Below are 23,717 nucleotides of genomic sequence, written 5' to 3'. Positions count from 1 at the left end.
GCAGTCAGCCACGTCTGACCTAGAGTCCATCCCGTCAACTAGGGGCAAGAACAACAACCACAAACCTCCTGCCTGCAAGAGACGACAGTGACAGTGACAGGAAAGAGGAAGAGACTCAGCTTGTGTAGATGCTTAATAAACCAGCAACTAGACCTCCAGACAATGACCGCCGTAGCGACCGACTTAAGGGGCAATGCCCCCCAAAATGGCTCACAGATTTGAATGCTTCTTTTCCTGGCTGTAAAACTGTTTGGGAAGGTTAGGAGGTGTGGCCTCATTGGAGGAAGAGTGTCACCGGAGACCTTTCTCTCTCAGGTAAGGATGTACGTACGTCCTCAGCAACTGCGCCAGTGCCATGCCTGCCTGTCTGCTGCCATGTTCCCCACCATGAAGGGCATGGATTCGCCCTCTGAAACTACAAGCCCCAGTAAGAAAAGCCCTTCTTTATAAGTTGCCTTTGTCACGGTGTCTCCTCAGAGCCAAACAACGGTAATTCACACAGCCCGTGCTGAAGGGCCTTGCAGGACTTTATGCACTTTAGTTACAACAGTTCCTGTCTTGAACCACAAATGTCTTCTGAAAAATTAAGCACGGGCACTTAGCGCAGTGGTAAAGAACATGCCGAATGTGCAGGACCCTGGGTTCAATATTCAGCCCAGAAACAACCAACCAAAAAAGAAAGAAAAGAGGTAAGAGATACCCCTCAATAGAGGAGGCTGAGAGTCTGAATCACCCAGAAGCTTACACCCGCACTTCTCCTCACCCCTTCCTTTTCAAGCTTGTTCTGAATCTGTATGATTCTCTTGCCTCCGTCTCTCATGTCTGGTTCACTTTAAAGTATCACCTTGTTTCCCATGACATTTCTTCCCTGGTCACACATGGATCTGTCAGCAAAAACAAGGCAGGAGAACGAGGAGTGGCAGACTATGAAATGGCCTGCCTGCCTGCTCTGAAATGAAGGGTACTGATAGTCTCAGCAGGCCATTCCCATGACACCTAAGACCCAAACTCTCACTAGCGTAGGCACAGTTTCTGCCTACCAGAGTGGATGTGAGTGACCGGGTCACTACAGCCAGCCACTGACGGATGACGAACTGCTAGGAATCCACAACAATGGATTGTGACTGTTCCGGTTCCTCTGAGGAGCAGGCCATGTGATCTGATGATGCTCCACCTTCCCAACATTCATAAGCAACCTAGCAACCACAGGTCATGCAGTGTCAACCACGACAGACACATGTCAGGAAAATGAAAATCTTCCTCCCAAAATAAGCAAAATCTTTTCCTGACTTACAAACCAGTTGGAGATTGGCCAGGCTTATTTCAAAATCCCTTTAATAGTTGAAATCAGTTACCGATTTTATCAAGAGTCCTAAGTAGTCATGCATACACGGATGACAGCCAGAAACTTCTGGAAACAAAAACCTGAGGTAAAAGACTCAGATGCTGAAGAACACTGAGTTGTAAGGTAAACATCAGGGAACATCATCCCAAAGACAGAGAAACAGGAAGTTAAGGGCTGGGAGCTGCTTCAGTGGATGCCCAGCCTCAATTAGGTAAACGCTAGGCAGGTGTGGGCAGCTGCCTAGCATCTCAGCACTTGGGAGGCAGAGACACGCAGACTCCTGGGGCAAGCTGGAAGGCTAGGCTAGCCAGAATTGGTGAGCTCTGGGCTCAGTGAGAGATTCTGCATCACTAACTAGGAAGTGATGAAAGATACCTCCATACACACATGTGGCGTGCTCACATGCAAGCACACACACACGCCACACACCTAACAATCAAACAAGCAAACAGCAGAAGCAGGGCTAGAAATGGAAACATTATCTGATTTCTCACTGTTTCAGGTATATCGCTGTCTGCCCTTCTCCCTTCCCCCACTTCCATAATGTTGTGGGTCCTCTGAGAGCGTTAAGACAGATGGTTCTCTAGACTTCCGTATCCCAGTCAAGGTTTGAGGTGGTGAGAGGTAACACTGCAAAGTTCGGCATGCTGACATGCTGAACAATCTTAAGCTATAAAAGCAACCTCAAGACCAAGGTCTCTAACTTTCTCGCATCCTCCGTCTCCCTCCAAGCACAGGAGGGATGCTCGCTGGAGTTCCTTATCTAAAGCTCTTCCGTGAGGAATGGCAGTCCTAAGTTCTCCTCACCTGTAGAACAGGAAAGAGTGATTTCAGGAAAAGATGGCCGGGAAAACACTATGTCCAGAACCCAGATGAACTCTGCCCCATACTGTTATCGTTTGTTCGCCGTGGCTCTTAATCTCCCCTTAAAACCATTTACTCAAAATACTCCAAAGCCACGTGTATCCCACTTCCCGCTTCTGTAGGAAGACAAGAATGCGCATGTCTTTTCTGTCATGTCACCAGAACTCAAATTTGGAGCCTTCAGGGGAAAAAGGAAGTTCCTTTAACACCTGCAAAGTGATCAATACACACAGACCCAGGTCTGTGATGTAGAAACCGTAAGAGAGCAGATGCCCTGGACTGGAGTTACACTGTGCTGCGTTCTATGTGGATGCTGGGAATTGAGCTCTTACCTGCTGAGCCATCTTTCCATCTCAAGTAAATGTTTCTGTCACATGAGCCACCTTTAAATATCACTGACCATATTTCCATCTACCAATACTCTACCCAAAAGGCTATCAGATATTCACTGTGAGGGGAATTGGAAGTCTCTGGGGAATCCAATTACAGAAAAAATGTAAGATGCTTCCAGACGCTCCCAGACCAAATCTGGCAAGTTACCCAACATGGGTGCTTAACATTCGCTGCTAAGTCCTCTATGTGTAGTTAGAACTTTCCTACCAAACTCCACCATGAAATGAGAAATCACCAAGAATTTAGACATCTCTAGCATAAAAGACTAAACAAGGAAACAGGGGAGGGAGGCGTGACTCTAATCTCAGCACTTGGGAGGCAAAGGCAGGAGGATCATCGAGGTCAAAGTCAGTCTGTGTAGCACAGCGAGCCGCCACGGAAGGAGACAGAGGGAAGACAGGATCTATGAGAAAAACTGAGGCACGGGAATCTCATGAGCCAGAAATGGGACAGGAGTACAGAGGAAAGGAAAAAGAAACTAAATCCTCAATAGAAAAATAAAAACATTGCATGGTATGTTCAGAAAATCTAAAACTAATCTTACTAAACTAAACTTTACTTAGTTCAAAGTAAAACTAAGAGAAAATGAGAAAAAAGAAGGAAAGTCAACAAAATTATCAGAAAACAGTTCCCAGATGACAGAGGCTCATCAGATCCTCGGCATCGATGCCCTCGGCACTGTAGGACTCAAACATTTCAGACACAGAGATCAGGAACTCAGGTAGGCAGGGCAGCTGAGGTCTGTGACCCTGGCACTCAGGAGACTCAAGCAGGAGAAGCCCAAACACGAAGTCAGTTCCATCAAAGAGAGCTTGAGATTGCCTAAGATCCAGAAAGAAGCTGTCTAAACAGCAACAAAATAAATCCAAATGGCTTCGGGCTTCTAGCAACGAGAAAGCAGGAGAAAAACATGAGACAAACTCAAAACTTCAAATTCGAGTCCATCCAGCTAACAAGAAGGATGGGATAAGCCATCTTCAGACATTACGGTCATGGAGAAGTAACTGTCATGTGAAGACACTTTCCGAAAGGTTTGAGCAAGTGAAGACCTGCCTGGGTTGTGTGTGGACCACGCCGTCCACAGTCCTGATCAAATGAAAAGGAACAAAAGAGCTCAACAGCATCCTTCACCCCCACTCCCCACCCTGCTTCCCGCCCGCCCGTGGGCGCAGTGGCAGCTGCCTGAGCTCTGCTGCTATGCCTTCCCTGCCGGGATCTAAAGTCAACCTTTGCTTCCTAAGTCAGGCGCTGCCACCGTGGTGAAGGGCAGCTCACACACCGTGCACACAGCAATGGCTCTGAAAAGCTCCTCCTCTACAAAAGACACTTACGCTTCGCTCACAGACCGTGCTCGGTACAGGTGCAGCTGTTTCTGGTAGATCTCTCGTTTTGTCCTTTCTGTCTATCAAGAGACCCTGGACAGAGGGAGATTACCCCAGAGGCTGCTGCAACTCTTGCTCCATGCTTACACTGAACTTCCACAGTCTGCTCCATTTTCCCTTCCCCAGAAGCCCAAGCCCCTAGCCCTCTGTCTGCTCAGCTCCACACACTCCTCAGCCCTCTTGCCTCATTTTGGGTTCCACACCCAAATACGTAAGGTTCCTCTACTTAGGTGTGTAATAAAGTTCTAGGTTCTTCGTGTTATCTACCAGTTGTCAGTATATTTGATAGACTAAAATACATCAAGTGTCTACAAAGTTTAACTAGGAGAGTAAGTTCTACTATAATCAAAGACTAAACTCGGCTGGGGAACATGGGAAAGAGTTCACCTACCATGCAGAGTCTCGGGTTCGATTTCCATCGATGGGACGGTGTCAAGAGCATGGAGGAGGACAGCTGGAGTCATGGGATCTAAACCAAGATAAAGAAGACAGAAGATCTAAACAAGAAGTCCAGCACAAGCAGACAGTGCTACCTTCACGATGCCGGGGGCAGGACATTGGTGAGTGGCACAACAGCAGATGCTCCAAACGAAAGTGCACATTCGAGAATACAGCGCGTCAGAATCCCTCAGGAGTACTGCTCCTGTGAAGAAGCTAGAAAAGCTGCACTAGCTCAGCGGACTCTCAGTCTTAATACATAAAACCACGGACAACGTAAGCAGACTCCTAATTACCTACGTTAAAAAAAACAAAGAACAAAAACATTTCTGGGGATGAGGAAAACGTTAACTCCTCACAGCTAAGGCTCTACACTCAGAATACAGGAGTGCTAGTAATGGTCAAACATGTCCGCAAAAGCTTGGGACCTCAGCGGCCAGGAGGGAGGCTGACGAGAGGTCATGAAAGGAGGTTGTGACACAGGGTGCTAATGCCCACATCTCAGGCCCTTTCCTCGGAGGCTGAGGAAAGAAGGCTGCGGGAGCTTGAGTCAGGCCAAGCTACAGAGCAGGGCCCAGAAGGCTAAGCTGCCGCGCTGCCTCCAGGGAAAGCTGGCAATGAAAGGCACAGTGGCTCACAGTGAGATGCCGTTTTCAAAGCAGCCCTTACAGACTGCTGCTGCTAAGCTGAATGCACTTAATATTCAAATTAGAAATGCAAAACACCAATGTAACAAGCATTTAACCAGTGAAGTCAGATTCCTCTCCAAAGACTTTTAGTTTTAACTGTGTATGTAGCTCTGTGTGTGTGTGTGTGTGTCTATGTGTGTGTCTATGTGTGTGTGTGTATGTGTGTGGATGGCTGTGTGTGAGTGTGTGTATGTGTGTGTGTGTGGCTGTGTGTGTGGCTGTGTTGCTGTGTGTGTGTGGCTGTGTGTGTGTGTGGCTGTGTGTGTGTGTGTGTGTGTGGCTGTGTATGTGGCTGTGTGTGTGGCTCTGTGTGTGTGTGTGTGTCTATGTGTGTGTCTATGTGTGTGTGTATGTGTGTGGATGGCTGTGTGTGAGTGTGTGTATGTGTGTGTGTGTGGCTGTGTTGCTGTCTGTGTGTGTGGCTGTGTGTGTGTGTGGCTGTGTGTGTGTGTGTGTGTGGCTGTGTATGTGGCTGTGTGTGTGGCTCTGTGTGTGTGTGTGTGTGGCTGTGTATGTATGGCTGTGTGTGTGGCTGTGTGTGTGTGTGTGTGTGTGTGGCTGTGTGTGTGTGTGTGTGTGGCTGTGTGTGTGGCTGTGTGTGTGTGACTGCGTGGGTGTGCGCTGAGAACCACACTCCATCCTCTGCAAGAGTGCAGTGTTCTTACCCACTGCCACCTCCCTCGCCCTACCTTCATGACTCCCTTTTCACATTAATAATCAAGAATTTCCCCTAAAATAATTTTTCTTTTCTTTATAATAATCTAAATTTCTACAACAAAAAAGTATTACCTGGATAAAACTAGAGCTGTCTGATCCTGTGTGATATTCCAAATTATCTGTAACTCCAGGTTGTTTTTAACAGTTTCATTCCCGTCACATGGCATACCTAATTCACCTCAGGAACAGAGGAAGTTACCTCAATAGTTCACAAATCTGGTGACACTTTAGTTCCTTCAAGACAATATTCAAAGCACTATGAGGGGCTATTTTGTCTTAATATTGTACAAGAAGTTAAAATGATCAATTCAGTAAATTCTCAAATATCCCCTAAGATGGCCACAACTTCGATCTTCTTTTCTTTTTCTTTTTCATTCTTTCTTTTTCTTTTTCAAGACAGGGTTTCTCTGTGTATCCCTGGCTGGCCTGTCGAGGCTGGCCTCAAACTCCAGCTTCTGCCTCTGGAGTGCTGGATCAAAGGTGTGTGGTCCACTGCCCAGCTAACTCTGATCTTTCATACTGTCATTATTTCCAACCCCGAGGGTAACATTGTTAGTATGTAAATATAACCTGAAATATGAAATACACTGTTTTAACTGAGACACCTTTATATAACTTCTAAACAAGTTTATTTGTATTAGTATTTCTGAGTATGTATATTAAGGCACACGGGTGGGGTCAAAAGACATCGTTTTTTTTGAAGTCAATTCGCTCTTCGACCATGGATTCCAGGGATCAAACTAAGGTCATCAGAGTTGTGCAGCAAGGGCTTTTATCCGCTGAGCCAACCTCTTTATGTAGCTTTAAAGTGGACTCCTACTTAGCTAGAAACATTACACTGGCCTGAGTTTTCTAATCACAATTCAGACAGTACCGCTGTTTCCAGACTGGATGACAGGGACCATGATGTCATCATCTTTACAGAGAAATTAGCAGAGACAGCTGCGACGAGATGCGGACTAGTCCGAGGCAGGCCCGTGTGTGCATGTATTCCCTTAAGAGTGACTCCATTTGCTTTAATCTGGATTTAAGGAAAGCTGGCTCCCTAGCTGATACGCTGGTAGGCAGGCAGCCGTAGTTAATTTAAAGCCCTAACATCGAAAACTGCTTTTGTTCTTAGCACAGAAGTAAGATAAACATAAGGGCAGCCTACCCTTCTCATCCTCTTTTTGCCTAACAATGGTAAGTAACCAGTACCCAGCGACATTACTAAGTACATTACTACTCCTGGTGTTAAAGAGTAGTGTCTGTAAGTTCATCAACCCGACCCACCCACCCCACTTTTACTCTTAACACAGAAGAATAATCCCACGGCATGAAATGCCACTTAAATTTTCTTTCAAAAGGCTGCCAGCAGGGCCTGGAAAGAGGCTCAGAGAGTCTGGTGCTCTACCAGAGAATGTGAGCTCAGTTCGGGGCACCCACGTCAGGTGGTTCCCAACAGGATAGAACTCCATCGCCCGGAAGGCAGGTGCCCTCTCTGGCTTCCTTGGGCACCTGTGCACGTGTGGTATACACTCACACAGACGCACTCACACACAAATAAGAACAGATCTTTTTATTTAAAAGAAAGCTGCTACAAGATTCTTTTTTTTTTTTTTTTTTTTTTGAGACAGGATTTTTCTGTGTAGCCCTAACTGTCCTGCCCAAGCTGGCTTTGAACTCAGAAATCCGTCTGCCTCTGTCTCCAGAGTGCTGGGATCGAAGGTGTGTGCCACCACACCCAGCTTAAATATTTTTTCTATGTAAAATTAGGTTTTCCAGTTTCTACAAAGCCTACCTCTGGCTTAGCAACTGTTATCCTTTCAGCCTTACTCAAAGCTTCCTGTTGAGCCTGCAGTATTTTGGTAAGGAGCCCTGATCTCTGGTTGCTGGGAAGCCCACTGTTTCCCTGGATAAGAGGTGGACGCCACTTCCCTCAGATCTACCTCGCCGTCCTGAGGGGAAAACAGTTTGCTTTTTTCCATCCTGAGTTTTCCCAAACTATTTCAGGGCTCTGACAACCCTGCCAGTGACTAAGTCCCCTCCTGGGAACAGCTGCCCCATTATCAATCACCATGGAAACAGTCACTCCTAACACTTGGCTGATAAGGATCTGGAAACTGTTGTAACCTGGGCAGTGCGAATCCCACCCTCCCCAGGCTAAAGATAAACTCCTTATGTTTGGAATAATGGCCTCTACCCGACAACTCCAGCAGGACTTGTGTTCCAAGCAAGCTTTTCAGTTTTCCGTATATTCTTACTAATGTTAAGATTTTTATTGCTATTTCCTTCCTTTCAAACCAGTTAATCAGGAACCACTGCCACTCCCTGGTCCCTCTCTCATTCAGGAACAAGTGCCCTGGTACTTTTAGGGTAAAGCAACTTGCCAACTGGCCTCCTGTTTCAGAAATACTTTGTATAGTACATGTGTTATGCGGTGACTTTTGTTCTTGGCAAGCTAGTCCTCCTGTCTGGAAAACCAACGGGAGATAACCTCAAGAGTCCTTTTCCTACACCCATCAAAACTACTTACCTACTTACGACTACTTACAAACTGAATTCTTCCAGAAAATGTATCCCAAATAGGGATAAATAAAATCAATGAAAAGAAACAGGAGAAAAGTGGATAGTCCCAGGCACACCTTCCTCTTTAATCCTTTGCCTTATATTAACTCAGTTCTTATAGGGAAATGTGACATAGGATAGATTATCCTTCTGGAACCCCTAAATTCACTCTGCTAGAGGGAACTCCATAATCCATTCACAGAACACTACCCCTAAACCAGAATTAACCTGAGCCATTTAACCCCTAATCTTTAATCCAGAGGAGTGCAATAAATTCCTCCGGCTGAGCCTTCAGCTCCTCTCAGCGTACTGTAAGGAAATCAATTATCGCGACGGAGGAGCTCAGTCATGCCAGCAAGCAGTCTAGTACCGAATCACAGGGCCGGCTCAGTCTCCCACTCTCCTCCCCAGACAGGGTCCACTGAATAATCCTGACTGGCCCAAAAGTCAGAGATCCTGCTGTCTCTGCGTCTGCTTTCCCTTTTTTTAACAAATTAACCAGCAGGCTCTAGTAAGAGTTTATTACGTTAATTTTTTTTTTTTTTTTTGGTTCTTTTTTTCGGAGCTGGGGACCGAACCCAGGGCCTTGCGCTTCCTAGGTAAGCGCTGTACCACTGAGTAAATCCCCAGCCCCTACGTTAATTTCTAATTTGTGACTAACATAAATATCCATAAGGTACTGTAGCAAGCAGATGTGACGAGAGATTACTGCTGCTCACCAAGAGGGAGCCATGACCAGTACTGGAAACCTAGCTAGCTACTCAGTCCTAGTGAAGTCACTGGTACCAGAGAGAACCCACTACCTTACTAAACCAACATGATCCTACCAACAACCGAAACAGCTGTCCTTATACCCACAAGGAAGTATAGTTTTCCCCCCTCATCAAGCAAACTTCTCTTTACAACAGATAGGAGACGACCACAGAAAACTAGAACCAATCCAAAGGCACAGTGGTAGAGCACAGTTCTCACGGATACGCTATAGAACACTCCCAACACCTAAGACTAAGCCAACATTGCAGAAGAGGAGGTGGAGAGACTGTCACAAGCTAGGTCAGGGCGTCTACTGTGAGACTGTGTCTGCAGTGATATCAGAAGCCACATCCGTAACTCTCGCCAACATGACTGCCTAAATGTGAGCTGAAAAGGGACACCAAAAGAAAGGACAAACTGGGGGAGGGTGGTGGCCCACAAAGCCTCAACCCCACACAAAGAACTGTAGGCAACTAGAGAAAGCCGGAGTGGTCGTCCCCAGTGAAGAGCATAGGAACTGGTTAACCAATATCACACACCTGGTCAGCCCTGAAACATACATGCAAGTAACATTGTACAGACCGTTTTATGTTATATTTAGGAATATATATGCTCATGCATATACATATATGCATGGAACAATTAGTAAAAATACACCATGGATTTGAAAGACGGCAAGGAGCTCTGCATATATGGCAGGTTTGAAGGGAGAAAAATGAAGGGAGAAATACAATTACATTATCTCAAAAATAAATTTTTAAAAGGAAATAATTATACTTTCTATTGGTGACAATGTCAAATGTATTTCTAATACTGTTAAGAGTTGGAAGAAAATACAGTTTTGTTAAAAATTAGTGAAAGCAACTACTGTTTTGTACTGATTTTCACCATCCAAATACAGGCACCTCCACCCCACCCCTGCCAGCTCTTAAAATACACTCAGCAGGCCAGCAAGATGGCTCACTAAGTCAACGAGAGCTCACCTGATACCCAAATTCACTTCAGAAAAGCTTGGGGAGCAGAAGAGAACTGGATCCTGAAAGTTGTCTTCTGAGCCCTGCATGTGCTGGCGCAGGTACACACACACACACACACACACACACACACACACACACACACACACACACACACACAGTAAATGCAGTAAGATTTAAAAATCCCTCGTCGGCGTGTCACATTTAAGGAGACAATGGATCATCGTCCAGGCTCTTCACTCAAACATTGGTGAACTAAGCTAGAGTGTCTGACACTGACTGCCTCAAGTATTTCAGCCCCTAAGTACTGGATGTGTTTTTATAGTAAACCATCATTTATGTCTGAAAGTCTGATCCTCAAATCTAGTAATAATACATACATTTGACACAGTGTAAAAAGCAATATACTTAAGCTGAAAAAAAAGTCTTAGCTTGCACCTTAATTCCATACATATAAAATGAAGATAATTATCAGATTGTAATTTGAAATGTACACTGTAAAATCTGATTATTACACAGTGCTGCTCTCTCTCTCCATCTTCCCCCCCACCCCCCAGTTTCTCTGTGTAGCCCTGGCTGTCCTAGAACTGTAGACCAGTGTCTCAGTTAGGGTTTTACTGCTGTGAACAGACACCATGACCAAGGCAACTCTTATAAGGACAACATTTAATTGGGGCTGGCTTGGGGCTGGGGATTTAGCTCAGTGGTAGAGCGCTTACCTAGGAAGCGCAAGGCCCTGGGTTCGGTCCCCAGCTCCGAAAAAAAAAAAAAAAGAACCAAAAAAAAAAAAAGATATAATTGGGGCTGGCTTACCGGTTCAGAGGTTCAGTTCATTATCATCAGGCAGGAGCATGACAGCATCCAGGAAGGCATGGTGCAGTAGGAGCTGAGAGTTCTACATATTCAATCTGAAGGCTGCTAGGAGAAGACTGGCTTCCAGGCAGCTAGGACTAGGGTATTAAGTGACACACCTACTCCAACAAGGCCACACCTCCTAATAGTGCCACTCCCTGGTCCAAGCATATACAAACCATCGAATTCTACTCCCTGGCCCCCATAGACTTGTTCAAACATAGGAGTCTATGGGGGCCATACCTAAACTCAGCGTAATGCAAAATACATTCAGTCCAACTTCACAAGTCCTCATCGTCTATAGCAGTCTCAACAAAGATAAAAGTCCTAAGTTCAAGGTATCTTCTGAGATTCATCCAATCACTTAACTGCCATCTCCAAAGCAAGACAGGAAACCAGCTGGGCAAACTCCAAACTCTGCATCTCCATGGCTGATGTCAAAGCGGTCTTCAGATCTCCAACTCCTTTTTCCCTTTTAGCAGCTTTCCTCAACAGATAGCACATGGCTCTGGCACCTCAAACAGCTTGGGGTCTCCAAAGCAACTTTAATGTTACAGCTTCTTGTTTCAATGTCTGGGATCCACACCTGATCTTCTGGGCTCCACCAAAGTGCCGTTGTCACTTCTCCAGCTCTGCCCTCTGCAGCACTCTAAGCTCAGATTGATCCCCTCCACTGCGGCTGCTGTTCTTGGTGATCATCCCATGGTACAGGCATCTCCAATACACTGGGGTCTTCCACTGCAACTAAGCTTCACCAACAGCCTCTCACAGGTTCTCTTCATGGTTCCAAGCCTCAAATCCTTTGCATGACCCCTTCAGTCCTGGGCCATCAACTGCAACTGAGGCTGCACCTTCACCAATGGCCTTCCATGGCCTCTCACAGTGCCCAGCCTCAGCTGCTCTTCATGACCCCTTCATGGCTGCAAAGCCAGTACCACCTGTGTACTCTCACACATTACCAAGTCCAGCTGCAGCATAAGGTACAACCTTGGCTATCTCTGGAACACAGCTTCTTTGTGCTCTCAGAAAACACCTCCCAGAAGATTTCACCTCAATGATGCTGGTCTCCTTATCACCACTAATTTCTTAGCTCCAGCTGACCAGCATTAATTGTCCTAGTAGCCCCTTCTATTCTTAAGTCTAAAGCCGGCGCCACGTGGCTTTCTGGGGCTAGAACGTCCCCACCCCTTTATTCTCTCACCAGCTTTCTGTTTTCTGACTCTCTCTCTCTGGCTAAGCTTGGCTTTTCCCTAACTTGCTCTGTACATTGACCTGAACTCAAGAGATCAGCATGGCTCAATCGCCTGAATGCTGGATTAAAGGTGTTAACCACCATGCCTGGATCTAAATTTAGCTGGGTAGGATCTTACCCCAACATCCCCATCCCTTAATCTATTATCTCCTAGAACACAGGATTCGGCTCCATTTCACTTCCTGGTGCCCCTTTAATACTCAAGCCATGTATTTTATACTTTTCCTGTCTAAGCTCGCTGCACTTGTTCAAATGCTCTTGAAGACACCTTAGCCAGAGAACAAAGTCTCTGCTGCGCCTTTAGAGACTTCCTTTGTCAACGCAATTAATATCTCTTCACCTTAGCCTCAGGCGGACTCCAGACAAGGGCAAAAAACAGCCACGTTCTTCACAAAAATACTACAAAAACAGTCTCTAGGCCACATATTGAAATTTTTCACTAAAACCTCTTGGGCCAGGTCCGCACAATTCCTATCAGTCTCAGTCCTACTAGGAGAGTCCCACTAAGCCCCACTTGAAGCAGTCCAGTTCTTTCCAAATCCAAAGTCCCAAAATCCACATTCTTCCAAACAAATCATGGCCAGCCCCTCACAGCAATACCCAGCCTCTGGTACCAACTTCTTTCTTAGTTAGGGTTTTACTGCTGTGAACAGACACCATGACTAAGGCAACTCTTATAAAGGACAACATTTAATTGGGGCTGGCTTACAGGTTCAGAGGTTCAGTCCATTATCATCAAGGCGGGAACATGGCAGCATCCAGGCAGGCCTGGTGCAGGAGGAGCTGAGAGTTCTACATCTTCCTCTGAAGGCTGCTAGCAGAAGACTGGCTTCCAGGGAGCTAGGATGAGGGTATTAAGCAGACCCCCACAGTGACACATCACCTCCTAATAGTGCCACTCACTGGCCCAAGCATATACAGACTGTGACAGCCAGGCTAGTCTCAAACTCTGAGAACTGCCTGCCTCTGCCTCCCCAGTGCTGAGTAGCCTAGCAAGTGCCACCACACCCCTATGCTACATTCCCAAGCCACCGTTATTATAGTGTGTCTCCTGAGAAACCAAAGGTGATACTCTTTCTATGTGTATTAAGTCATCAAATTCTGGTTTGCCTCATATATTCAATATTTTGTCATCCAGTGATTTCCCTAGAAATCAAACTGACCCTAGGAATCAGTTTCTTAAAGTTAAGAAGGGAGAGAGGCTGGGACTTAGCACCTCAGTAGCAAAGCTGGCCTAGCAAGTGCAAAGCCCTGGCTCTCACGCTCAGACGACAGAACCCTATAAACAGAGCACATGAAGGTAATCTGATGAAATACATGAATATATGGATGAACTGCCTTTATGTGCCTGCAACTCTAAGCAAAATATGTTTGCTCTGACTCTCTGCCTGTCAGTCAATAAGATGGGAATAAATACAGCTACAAGGGTGCCATGAAGGACTCCTGCCTAAAGGGGCCGGGAGCTATGCATTATGGAAGTAACCTAAAGCAATAAGGAGGCTTTCCTGCGCTCGACACTGTAGATGCTTACCTTGTTTTTCTTCATCATTTACTAGATATAATAAAGGGTCAGGTGCTGTGCCACATGCCAGTAATCCTAGCTTAGCAAAGGCAAGAATATCACCACAGGCTTCAAGCCAGCCTGGTCTACACAGTGAGTCGTCCCCTAACAGAAGTTTAAGAGAAAACAGAACTATAATAAAATATGGCATAATTGTCTCATGTCACCAACAAATGTCTCCATAACTTAAATTCAGTAAACGATAATTACTTTTCCATAGAGTCTGATGTCTTTCCATTTTTATGTGTATGAGTGTATTGTCTTCATACATGTCTGCTCCACACGCATGCCTTGTGCCTGTAGAGGCCACAAGGTGTTAAAACCCCTGTGTACCAGAGTGACAAGTGGGCTGAGTTGCCCACTGAGTCCTGCGGTCCTGGGCCCTTGGGAAAGCAGCTGGACCTCTTCCCTGCTAAGCCAGCTCTCCAGTGAATAACCACTGGGCACGGCGGGCGGCACACATCTGTGAGCCCAGCCCTCAGGGCCTACGGTGGAAAGACCCTGACTCAAGGCCTGCCTAGGTGTACCAAGCCAGCCAGGGCTAAGTGCAGTTACCCCTCCCCCGCTCTGACTGATTGATTATCAAGTAGGGATGTACACCAATGAGGGAAATCACTAGTCTAGTGTGTTGACGAATGCCTAATCCTGGCACTCAAGGCTGAGGCAGGAGTTCTGGGCTACAGAGGATGTGGGTTTGAGTCAGAATGGTCCCTACGGGCACATAAATTTGAATGCTTAATTCTTAGTTGGTGGAACTCTTTTGGGAAGGATTAGAATGGGGGTTCTCAATCTGTGGGTTGTGACTTCCATGGCAAACCTCTGTCTCCAAGAGTTACATTAGGATTCGGGGATCGTCACATCATGAGGACTGTATTAAAAGGCTGCAGCGTTAGGAAGGTTGAGAAGCACTGGGTTAGGAGATGCGGCCATGTTGGAGGAATAGCATTACAGGGCGGGCACTGAGTTTCAAAAGCTACTATGCTCTCAGTCACACGGTCATGGACTCACCCTCCGACTGTAGGGTCTCCGACTAAATACTTTTAAAAGTTGCCTTGGAGGAGAGGGGATGGGATAGGGGGTTTATGGATGGGAAACCGGGAAAGGGGATAACATTTGAAATGTAAATAAAAAATATCCAATAAAAAAAGAAATGTAAATAAAGAAAATAAGCACTGCAAAAACAAAAAGCAAAGAATCATTTAGGGGTTGCCTTCATAAGTTAGCTATGTTATTGATATATTAATAATAAAGCTTCCAATCAACTGATTTCTACTGCATGATTCTACTTAACATGCCATTTCTAATGCCCTACATGTTTCAAGTTCACAGAAAGAAAATATAGACGGGGTGATTCCCCGTGGCTGAAAGAAGACAGGATGGCCAGCTGATTTATACACGATAAAGGCTGGGGCTTCTGAAGATCCCTATATACAATTATGTTTAATACTTGGAAGGTAAAGTTATTGTTAAGTAGCTTTTGGTATACTAAAAAAGTGCCAATAAAATAATTTTGATTGATGGGTTAATAGTCAAAAGTGTATCTTTTAAAAAAAAATGGTTAAAAAGGAAGTTGCCTTGGTCTTGGTGTCTCTTCACAGCAATAGAAAAGTAACTCAGAGAGCTACACAGAAAAACTGTCTCAAACAAAAGAAAGCAAACACAACAACAATAAAATCGAAAAATAAGCAGCACACAAAGGGGTTGGATTCTAAACCAGAAAAATAAACAAACACTGGAAGGACAGGAGTCACACCCAATTACTCAGTGCTGAAGTATTTAAACACACATTAAATTCCCACAAGTAAGGCCATTTAAGTGCCACACATTTGCTTTGCTTGTCACTCTGAAAAGAATTCAAAGAGAGACTAAAGCCAGCCAGGGCAACACAGGAAGACCTCATCTTACAAAAAAAGGCTAGAAGTAGTATACAGGTTAAAGTTTGAGTGACGACACAAACACATTTTAGTTGACAGAAAACGCAACAGGTCGCTCAAGGAACACACCAGAAGTGCAGGACAGTTTTTATTAAGCCCTGGGAGCAGAGCTTTGACCTCCCACATCTCCTGCTGGGCCGTGTTATTCGTGGTAGTAACTACAAGCTGTTTAAAAGACAACAGGCAGTTGTTATTAGGGGGACCTTCACGGAGTGCCAAAGCACACACACACTGCAGTTCTGAATAATCAGTCTTCCTTTCATGAGAGCAGAGGCTGTGGCTAAACGAAATGGGTGTGGAGATCAAATTTAACAATTAACTAATGACAGAAGAAAAACTGACCCTGCTGCAGACAAAGTGCCCTTCCCCTTTACACACACAGTAAACATTCTACCACCTGAAAAGCAGTATCAGTGAAAGGCTTTCTTTTTCAAAGCTGTAAGTCCTGTTTCTAAACACAGAGAGCTGAAAGATCATATATTACTTCCTTATATAATTTGTACACTTAAATTACATACATTGAATGGTACATGTGAGATAGAATTTTCAAAAGGATGCTTTGCAGATGCTAGCAAATGCCTTTCAAAATATTCAGGTGCTCGATTCTACCTCCGTTCTCACAGCGAGATGAGGCTTACAACATTGAGCAACTGCTTCTATGCTATTCACAGAACTCAGCTCGATGGGGAAAAAAGATGACCCTGGGGTAAAAAGCACTGGCTGCTTTTCCAGTTTCAATTCCCAGCACCCACAAGGAAGCTCACACACTCTAACTTTGGTTCCCCCTGTAACCCTCTTTTGACCTGCATAGGCACCAGATGCCCAATTGATGCACAGACATAAATATGCAGGCAAAACAACCATGTTGGGACATGGTCTGTTGATATACATACAAATGCTAAATCCTGAACCCCAAGATCAGGTTGCCCTCTATACAGTGCATCTTCACATGCACTGGCCTTTGTTGTGTAAAACCTTGCTCCTCAAGTGAGTGAGTGGTCTCAAGACTGCCCACAGGAAAAAAGAACAAAGAAGACAGTGGGAGCAGGAGGTTTCCATTAGGCCAGAAGGACCAGAGAGAGCCCAGGCGAGATGCAAACAGCAAGTAATTTGGAGAGTGCTGCTGGGAAATGGCCAGTCTAGGGTGGGAAAATACCTTAGGGGTAGTCGCCCTGTGACTGTGCTAAGCTGATTAAATGAGTGGGTAAGACTCTGCCTCAATTATTGGGGGCTGGCTGGGGCATTAGAGAGCTAGTAAATAACTTACGACAACACACCAAACACATAAAGTTTTAAAGATTTTAAAAGAAAAGGCCCCACATGCTTACCAATCTGAGGCTCATTCTTCCCAGATGACTTTAGCTTGTGTCAAGTTGACAGAAAACTGACCACAGCAGCACTGCCAGTTCTAAGGTCTCATCAAAGGCAGCAGCAGGCACAACTTTAACTGTGCCCCCTCTTCAGAAGCCACAAGAGTTACCATCAGGTAATCAGTGTACGTTGTGTGCACACATGCATTCAGAAGCCAGGGGTCACTTCCTTCCTTTCACTGTGCTCTTGGATCCTAGGGATGACCCTTAGGTTGTCAGGCCTGGTGGCAAGTACCTTTCTCCACTCACTGAGCCCTAAACAATGACTTCTTTGTTCAATGGACCTGTCCTTATGACAGCCAGCAATGGATGCTCTAAACATCTCACAGCCACCTGGAAAGACTCGTGATCCTTTTCAACAGCTACTGTAACCACATAACCATAAACCATGCCTCAGCCACACTCATTCCCAATGTGCTGCCAGACTCCTAGGAAACTGCCCCCCGCCCCCACTCGTCAGCCCCCATAAAAGCCTCTACTCCTCCCTGTACCTCCGACTCACAGGCGACAGGATAGGCAAACTAGCACTCCTGTGCAGCCTATGCACTCTACATAGTGTGATTCTGCAAAAGCTTGTGGTTAGCAGATCTAAGACTAACGCACGGATGGCTATACAGTCAGCCTTCCCCTCAGACGGTCCAGTCCAGGAGACATCCCACGTGTGCACTGCCTCCCTGTGCTGTAAAACAGGCCCCCAAAAGACTGAGTTCAGTGACCTGACTGGTTTCACTGGCTCATGACCTTTCACTGTGGTTAGAGCAGGCTGAGCTGGCTGCATGGAGAACAGATGACACCAGAGGCTGTTGGCTCTAAGCACATCCACCTGCTAGAGTGGCCCTGAGAGCAGCCGGGAGAGACCACACAGTGGAGCAGCTGAGGGACTGGAAACTGAGCTGAGCGAAAGCCTGCAGACAGCGAAAGGATCGTGACTACACTACAGGGTTCCACTGATAAACAGTCACCACCGTGGCACTCGGGACACAGTAACACTCAGAGCTTCCAACACTAAACAAACTTCACTTTGCCTATCAGAGATGTCTACTAAACTTGATCAACAACCCCTCCCTACTGGTGACTGACTACCTCCGGATTCCTCTTCCAGCCCCATGTTTCTAACCTCTCTCAACAACGTCTGCGTGTTTGTGCACATGTGAAAGCAATGAGCAACCTTGGAAAAGAGTCACCAACTATCTTTCTTTCCAGATAAGGCCACTTATTGGCCTGGAACTCATCATCTGCCCGCCTCTGCCCCCCAGCACTAGGACCCCAAGCGTGTGCCACAGTGAGCAGCTTTGAAGCAAACGAACAAAAGACCACATGTTCTAGGACTGAGTGCAGGTCCTCATGCTTGCAAGACAAGTACTTTATCTAATGAGTCATCTTCCCAGCATCTTCAAAAACATTTTGAAAAAAAAAATCACTTTACACACACAGTCAGGAGAGATGATTACAACAAAAATGAAGAGGCCCCCAATTATCTGGTATTTATGGTGACTTAAGAGGGAAAAGCCAACATGAGAACGAGCCTGCTAATAAGCCTGGAGAAGTAGAAAGTGAGAACAAATCAAGCTTCATCAGACACGAGAAGTGAGTGGGAGCGTTTGCTTTACGAGTTTTCACTCAGGGTCTCACTGTGCCCCAAGTTAGCCTGTAACTCATCCATATAGCAGGCTGGCCCAAAACTCACTCAATCCCCTTGCCGAATCCTCCCAGGTCCTGGGAGTGCGGGTGTGAGCCATCAGGCCAGGCTTGGAAGTAATTCATCCTAGAATAACAAAATAAGTAACTTAAAAAAAAAATCAGTAGTCTACACATTTAAGACCAATTCAATGGTCTAAAAGGCAGCTTAACTGACAGAACACAGCACACAAAAGACTAACCATTTCAACCAACGCCCACCACACACATGCACTGTGAAGAACAGAAACTGCTATTCTCTGGACACCAGGGAAGCTGCGGCTTGCATATTTTGTAGTTGACTTCTATGAATCAAAGAACACTTATAATGTCTAATTAGCACCTCCAAATAGTCTTGGGAATATTTCCACACATTAGAGCAACAGTAATTGTGCCGGTGCCCAGGAGGACTCCCGCTTCCACTCTTGAACACACTCCACTACCGACAGCATGAACGTGCGACACTCAAATGCAACAGCTTTTTAGTTTTTTCTAAGAAGGAAACCCACAGCACACACTTCAATTACAAGCATAACCATACGCCTGGAGCCAGTTCCATTAGAATGAAGGCGTTCATTAAGCCTCCGTGTCACAATAACTCAGCAATAAATCTAAACATTCTTCTGGCAGAAAAAAAATCACTTATATAATTTTCTTCGAATCCTAAGTTTAATACATGTAGTCTTTTAAAAAGATGTTTCAAGGCCTTTAAATTTTGGATTTTGAAATATACATGTGCATATATTAAATGAGGGCATCTATTTCTCTATGATTTAGCTTAATCCTAGAATCCTTAAGTCCTCTAATGACTCCATGTTTAAAACCCGGCAGTGTACCTGCATTAGCTTGGTTAACGCATTCATTAAGTTACTTTATAATACCAGTCTACTGATCACCACCATCACAGCAATGCCCCTGCCCCTCCACTTGAGTCCCAGGCAGGACCTGACCTATGAGATTATTTATCAGCATGAGAATTCTCCTCCTCCAAAGATTAAGGATGCAGATTTGTGTGACAAACCCTATATCATTGTAGGGGTGGTTCTGATGCTAAGGTCCTATTCCCAATTGGTTCTTGATCTATCAGTAAAGATGCCATTGGCAAATTGCTGGGTGGAAGGAATACGCAGGACTTTTGGTCCCTCAGGCAAGCTGGCAGATTCAGGGAAGAAGAAAGGTGTTTGCCATGCTTCGGAGGGAGAAAAGCTAACCAGCCATGTGATATCCTGGCTGAGCAGCCATGGACCACTTCTCTAGGCGGAGGTTGGGGATGTTGAGCTGGAACTGAAGGTGGCTGAGTGCAGATTTAGGGTGCTGAGCTGGGAGTTCTAAGAAGGGCACACTAGCCAAGGTAGATTGGAGGTGCCCAGCAGTTGAGCCAATAAGGCAAGCAGAAATTAAACAGCTGTGTGTGTCTGTGTTTTTCATTCGAGGATCCAATACTCTCTGGGTAGGGGGTGGTAGCGCAGCCCATGCCCAGAGGTTAGGCTGGTAGCAAAGCTACCCACTACACATCATTCTTATTTCATTACAGTAGTCAGAGGCAAAAGGAAAAATCTTTCAAATTCTACTGACATAAACTGTATCACTGCAGAACAAAGAATGGTAGCATGCTAGGGAATGCAAGCTCTCTCCTAGTGAAATATAATTAGAAAGCTATCTCTTGGTACTGAATGGTGGTGATGCCCAGTGGCCTAAAAGTTGGTGATAGTTTGATTTCTCAGAAGGGAACACAGAAGCCTGTAAACATGGGATTTTTCCAACTGCCTCACACATTAATAATCTGGGCAAAGAGTAACAAACTCTCCAAGTCTGAAAGTAAGCACATTAAAACACACAGCTACAAAGTGCAGTCATGTAAACCCAAAGAGACCAAGTTCTAAGGCCTGAGAAAGACAATGATAATATTCACATTTAAAGTCCCATCATTAAGCTATAATTAACTCACGGCAAAATTCATATTTTAGTGCCTACCTTTAAAACTAGAAAGTGTGTTCAAATAGGTGTTTAACCATTCTCCGTTTCATATGAAGGCTCTCTCTTAAGTTCTCAGACTTGTTTCTTGTTATCTCCTTCAAGTCTGCCTTTCTCTTTGTTCTACCTGAACTGGACAGGCTTTGAATATGGGTCCCAAGTGTTACAAGTGTGATCCTACTCCAGCACCTTGGAAAGTGACATGGACTATGAAGAGGTGCTCCTGGGTGGCTTTGCCTCTGGAAGGATTAAGACAGTTCTCTAGCAGTAAGTTATTTGTGGGGGAAAAAAGCAAGCCCAATCCATTCCCCATTCCTGTCTCCAAAAGAAATCCCTCCCTCCCAAGCCTTCCTACTGTTGTAAAGCATTGACCAGGTGGTCCTCACCAGAGCTAAGCCATGTCCAGAACCGTGCTCTGAACTCCAGAACTCGGAGCAAAATAAACATTTCTGAAGTCTTAGAGCTGAACCTGGTGTACATGTTTCTAATTCCAGCACTCAGAAGGTGGGCCAGGAAGTCAGACGTTCAAGGCTTGCCTGGGCTACTTAGGACCACTGCAAACAAAGGTACTAAGGTACTAAGGTGCTTACAATCAAGTTGGCAGAGTACTCACCTATCACTCTTTTCTCCCCCTTTCAGGGGAGAGCGTGAAAGCAGTCCCCCACTACCACAAATTATGCAGTCCGGTTCCCACATTCGGGAAAACCCTAGAGGTCAGCATATCTGGAATCCAATGGGTAAGTCTCACCCTGGGAAAAGCACCTCTGTGATCATCAGTTAGGTATGGCTTTCTATTCTCAAGCCTTTGGTTTGATCCCCTGCACCATACCAACCAGAAGTAGTGTCACACCTTTAACCCCAGCACTTATGAAGAAGTAAGAATATTGGAAGTTCAATGCCATCTTCCTCTTCACAGTGAGTTCAAGGACAGCCTGGGCTACATGAGATCATGTCTCAATGAAACGAAGTATAAATAAATGTTACCTAGTCTCAGTTATTTCATGACAGCAATGATGACAAACTAAGAAACAGTGTTCTAGGCCTTACCCTGGCTTAGGACAAGTGAACACCAACATCATCCCAGATGAGTCTATGTAACCTTGCCCAAGTTATCCCTGATGGTAAATAAAGATGTGTGCAGCCTATAGCTGGGCAGAAGAGAGAGAGGCCGAGGCTGGGTTCCTGGGCTTGGGGTTGGAGCAGAACCACGAGGAAGGCAAAGATGGAGAGAGGACAAGACTACGACGGAGTAGGAATCATGAAAACATGGCTGAGGGCTGGCCAGCTGAAATGAAGAGCTGCCCAGGAGGACCACAGCATAACTGGGGTTACTGTGGGAAAGTAAGTTGTAACAGCTTCGAGGGCAGATATCTGCCCAGCTCTGGTGCATTAGAGACTTATTACAAATACACAAGTTGTGCGTCTTTTATCTGGGAACGGAATGATCTAAGGTGGTATAGGAATCCCCAACTGAAATTAAATAAACCTGACGACAGAAAGCCACCACAGTAACCATCGAGACCCTGTTTCACAACTTAAGATGATTTAAAACGCTGAGGGAGGATGCAGCTGAGAGACAGACAACGGCCTGGCTTGCGCGAGGCCGAGGAGCTGCTGCACTAGGGGAAAGGTCTTCAACACACGGGGCCTGGGGCATTCAGACTTAACGCACGGCTCTGGGGAGTTACTCACACGGTCACCGTCACCATCACCGCTGTTAAAGCTGCAGGGCTCCGAGAGGAGATGCTCATTTGTACACTGGGACAACTGAAACCTAGGGAGCTTTTCCTCACTGTCCCGTTAAACTGAAAAGATGCCACACTAGGCGCAAGGCAGATTTTATATATGTATGCATGCATATGTATGTATGTATATGTGTATATGTGTATGTATGCATATATTTGTTTTTTCAGCTTTGTGTGTGTGTAAATGGTACATGTTTACACATACACACGTCTGAGGCCAGAAGTATCATTTTTTTGAGACCAGAGTCTCTCACAGAACCTCAAGATTCAGCCAGGCTGCCTAACGGGCAAGCTCTACCCGCCTCCCTAATGCCGGGGTCACAGCACTGCAGGGCCCAGCTTTTGTGTGAGTGCTTGGAGTCTGAACTGAGCCATCAAACTAAAATTCAGTCCTGCTAGGCGAGGCCGCACACACCTTCGATCCCAGCACTGGGAGAAGCAGGCAGATCTGTGTGAGTCTGAGGCCACCTCAGTCTACAAATCAAGTCCAGGACAACCAGGGCTACCTTTCAGAGAAAAAAAAAGCTGTCGCAAACACACACAAAAACAACAACAAAAACTGCCCAGTACCTTGTTTACCAATGGTCTTTGCTGGGGATGTAGTCTAGTGGAGGAACACTTGCCCAAATGTGCAATCCTCCGGCTTCAGTACTCAGCAGTGCAAAGTGAGAGGAAACAGAATCCACCGTCACAGTCCTAAGCGAGCACGGCCTGTCTGCCTTGCTATCATTAAAGAACACAGTGGTTTCCAAAATAGTCTTTTTTATTATACTAAGCTCCTAAACTAAATTTTAATTGATGAAAATACTTTTGAGCACAAATATTTTTATATAAGCTATTTTATTACTAACATTTCTTTCGTCAGATGACAAGTATCTTCTGAGCATCTATCAAGTACTTAGAATGCGGACAACAAACTGGCAAACGCTCTCAGGGGCTGCCACACAGAGTGAGAAGGCAATGGGCAGCACACACATAAACATCAAGACACTCTAGGCTGGGCACAGGGCTCCATCTTCAGCTCCAGCACTCAGCGCTGGGAGCTAACTGCTAGAGAAAATGGAGCACAGACCTTCCCTTTCCTCTTCCACTTAACTTCCACTTGTTATACACACTTGTGGCGTTTGCAGGCTCAAAGAGCAATCAACAGTGGCAACCTAAAGAGTGTGGTCAGCACGGCCTTTCTTGAGGTGATGTATGAGGAAAGAGCGTAAACAAGTCAGACTTATCTAAGCACCGAGACACACCAC

General features: G+C 45.6%; 1 protein-coding gene across 9 annotated transcripts in view; it reads right to left on the bottom strand.

The window, feature by feature from the left end:
- The window catches only part of Fbxo34 (F-box protein 34), a 67,827-nt gene that overhangs the window by 27,707 nt on the left and 16,403 nt on the right, over positions 1 to 23,717 (bottom strand). For 6 of the 9 annotated variants that reach the window (XM_039093267.2, XM_017599661.3, XM_063274212.1 and 3 more), the window contains exon 2: positions 4,376 to 4,453. The exons of the other annotated variants lie outside the window; for them this stretch is intronic. The gene's annotated coding sequence lies outside the window, so the exon portion shown is untranslated. The remainder of the gene's footprint in view (positions 1 to 4,375; positions 4,454 to 23,717) is intronic. 9 annotated transcript variants of the gene reach the window in all.

Source organism: Rattus norvegicus, chromosome 15, assembly GCF_036323735.1.
Source record: "Rattus norvegicus strain BN/NHsdMcwi chromosome 15, GRCr8, whole genome shotgun sequence".
NCBI classification, from domain to species: Eukaryota; Metazoa; Chordata; class Mammalia; order Rodentia; family Muridae; genus Rattus; species Rattus norvegicus.
Note: the sequence above shows the minus strand (reverse complement) of the source record. Positions and strands in the feature narration are given on the sequence as shown.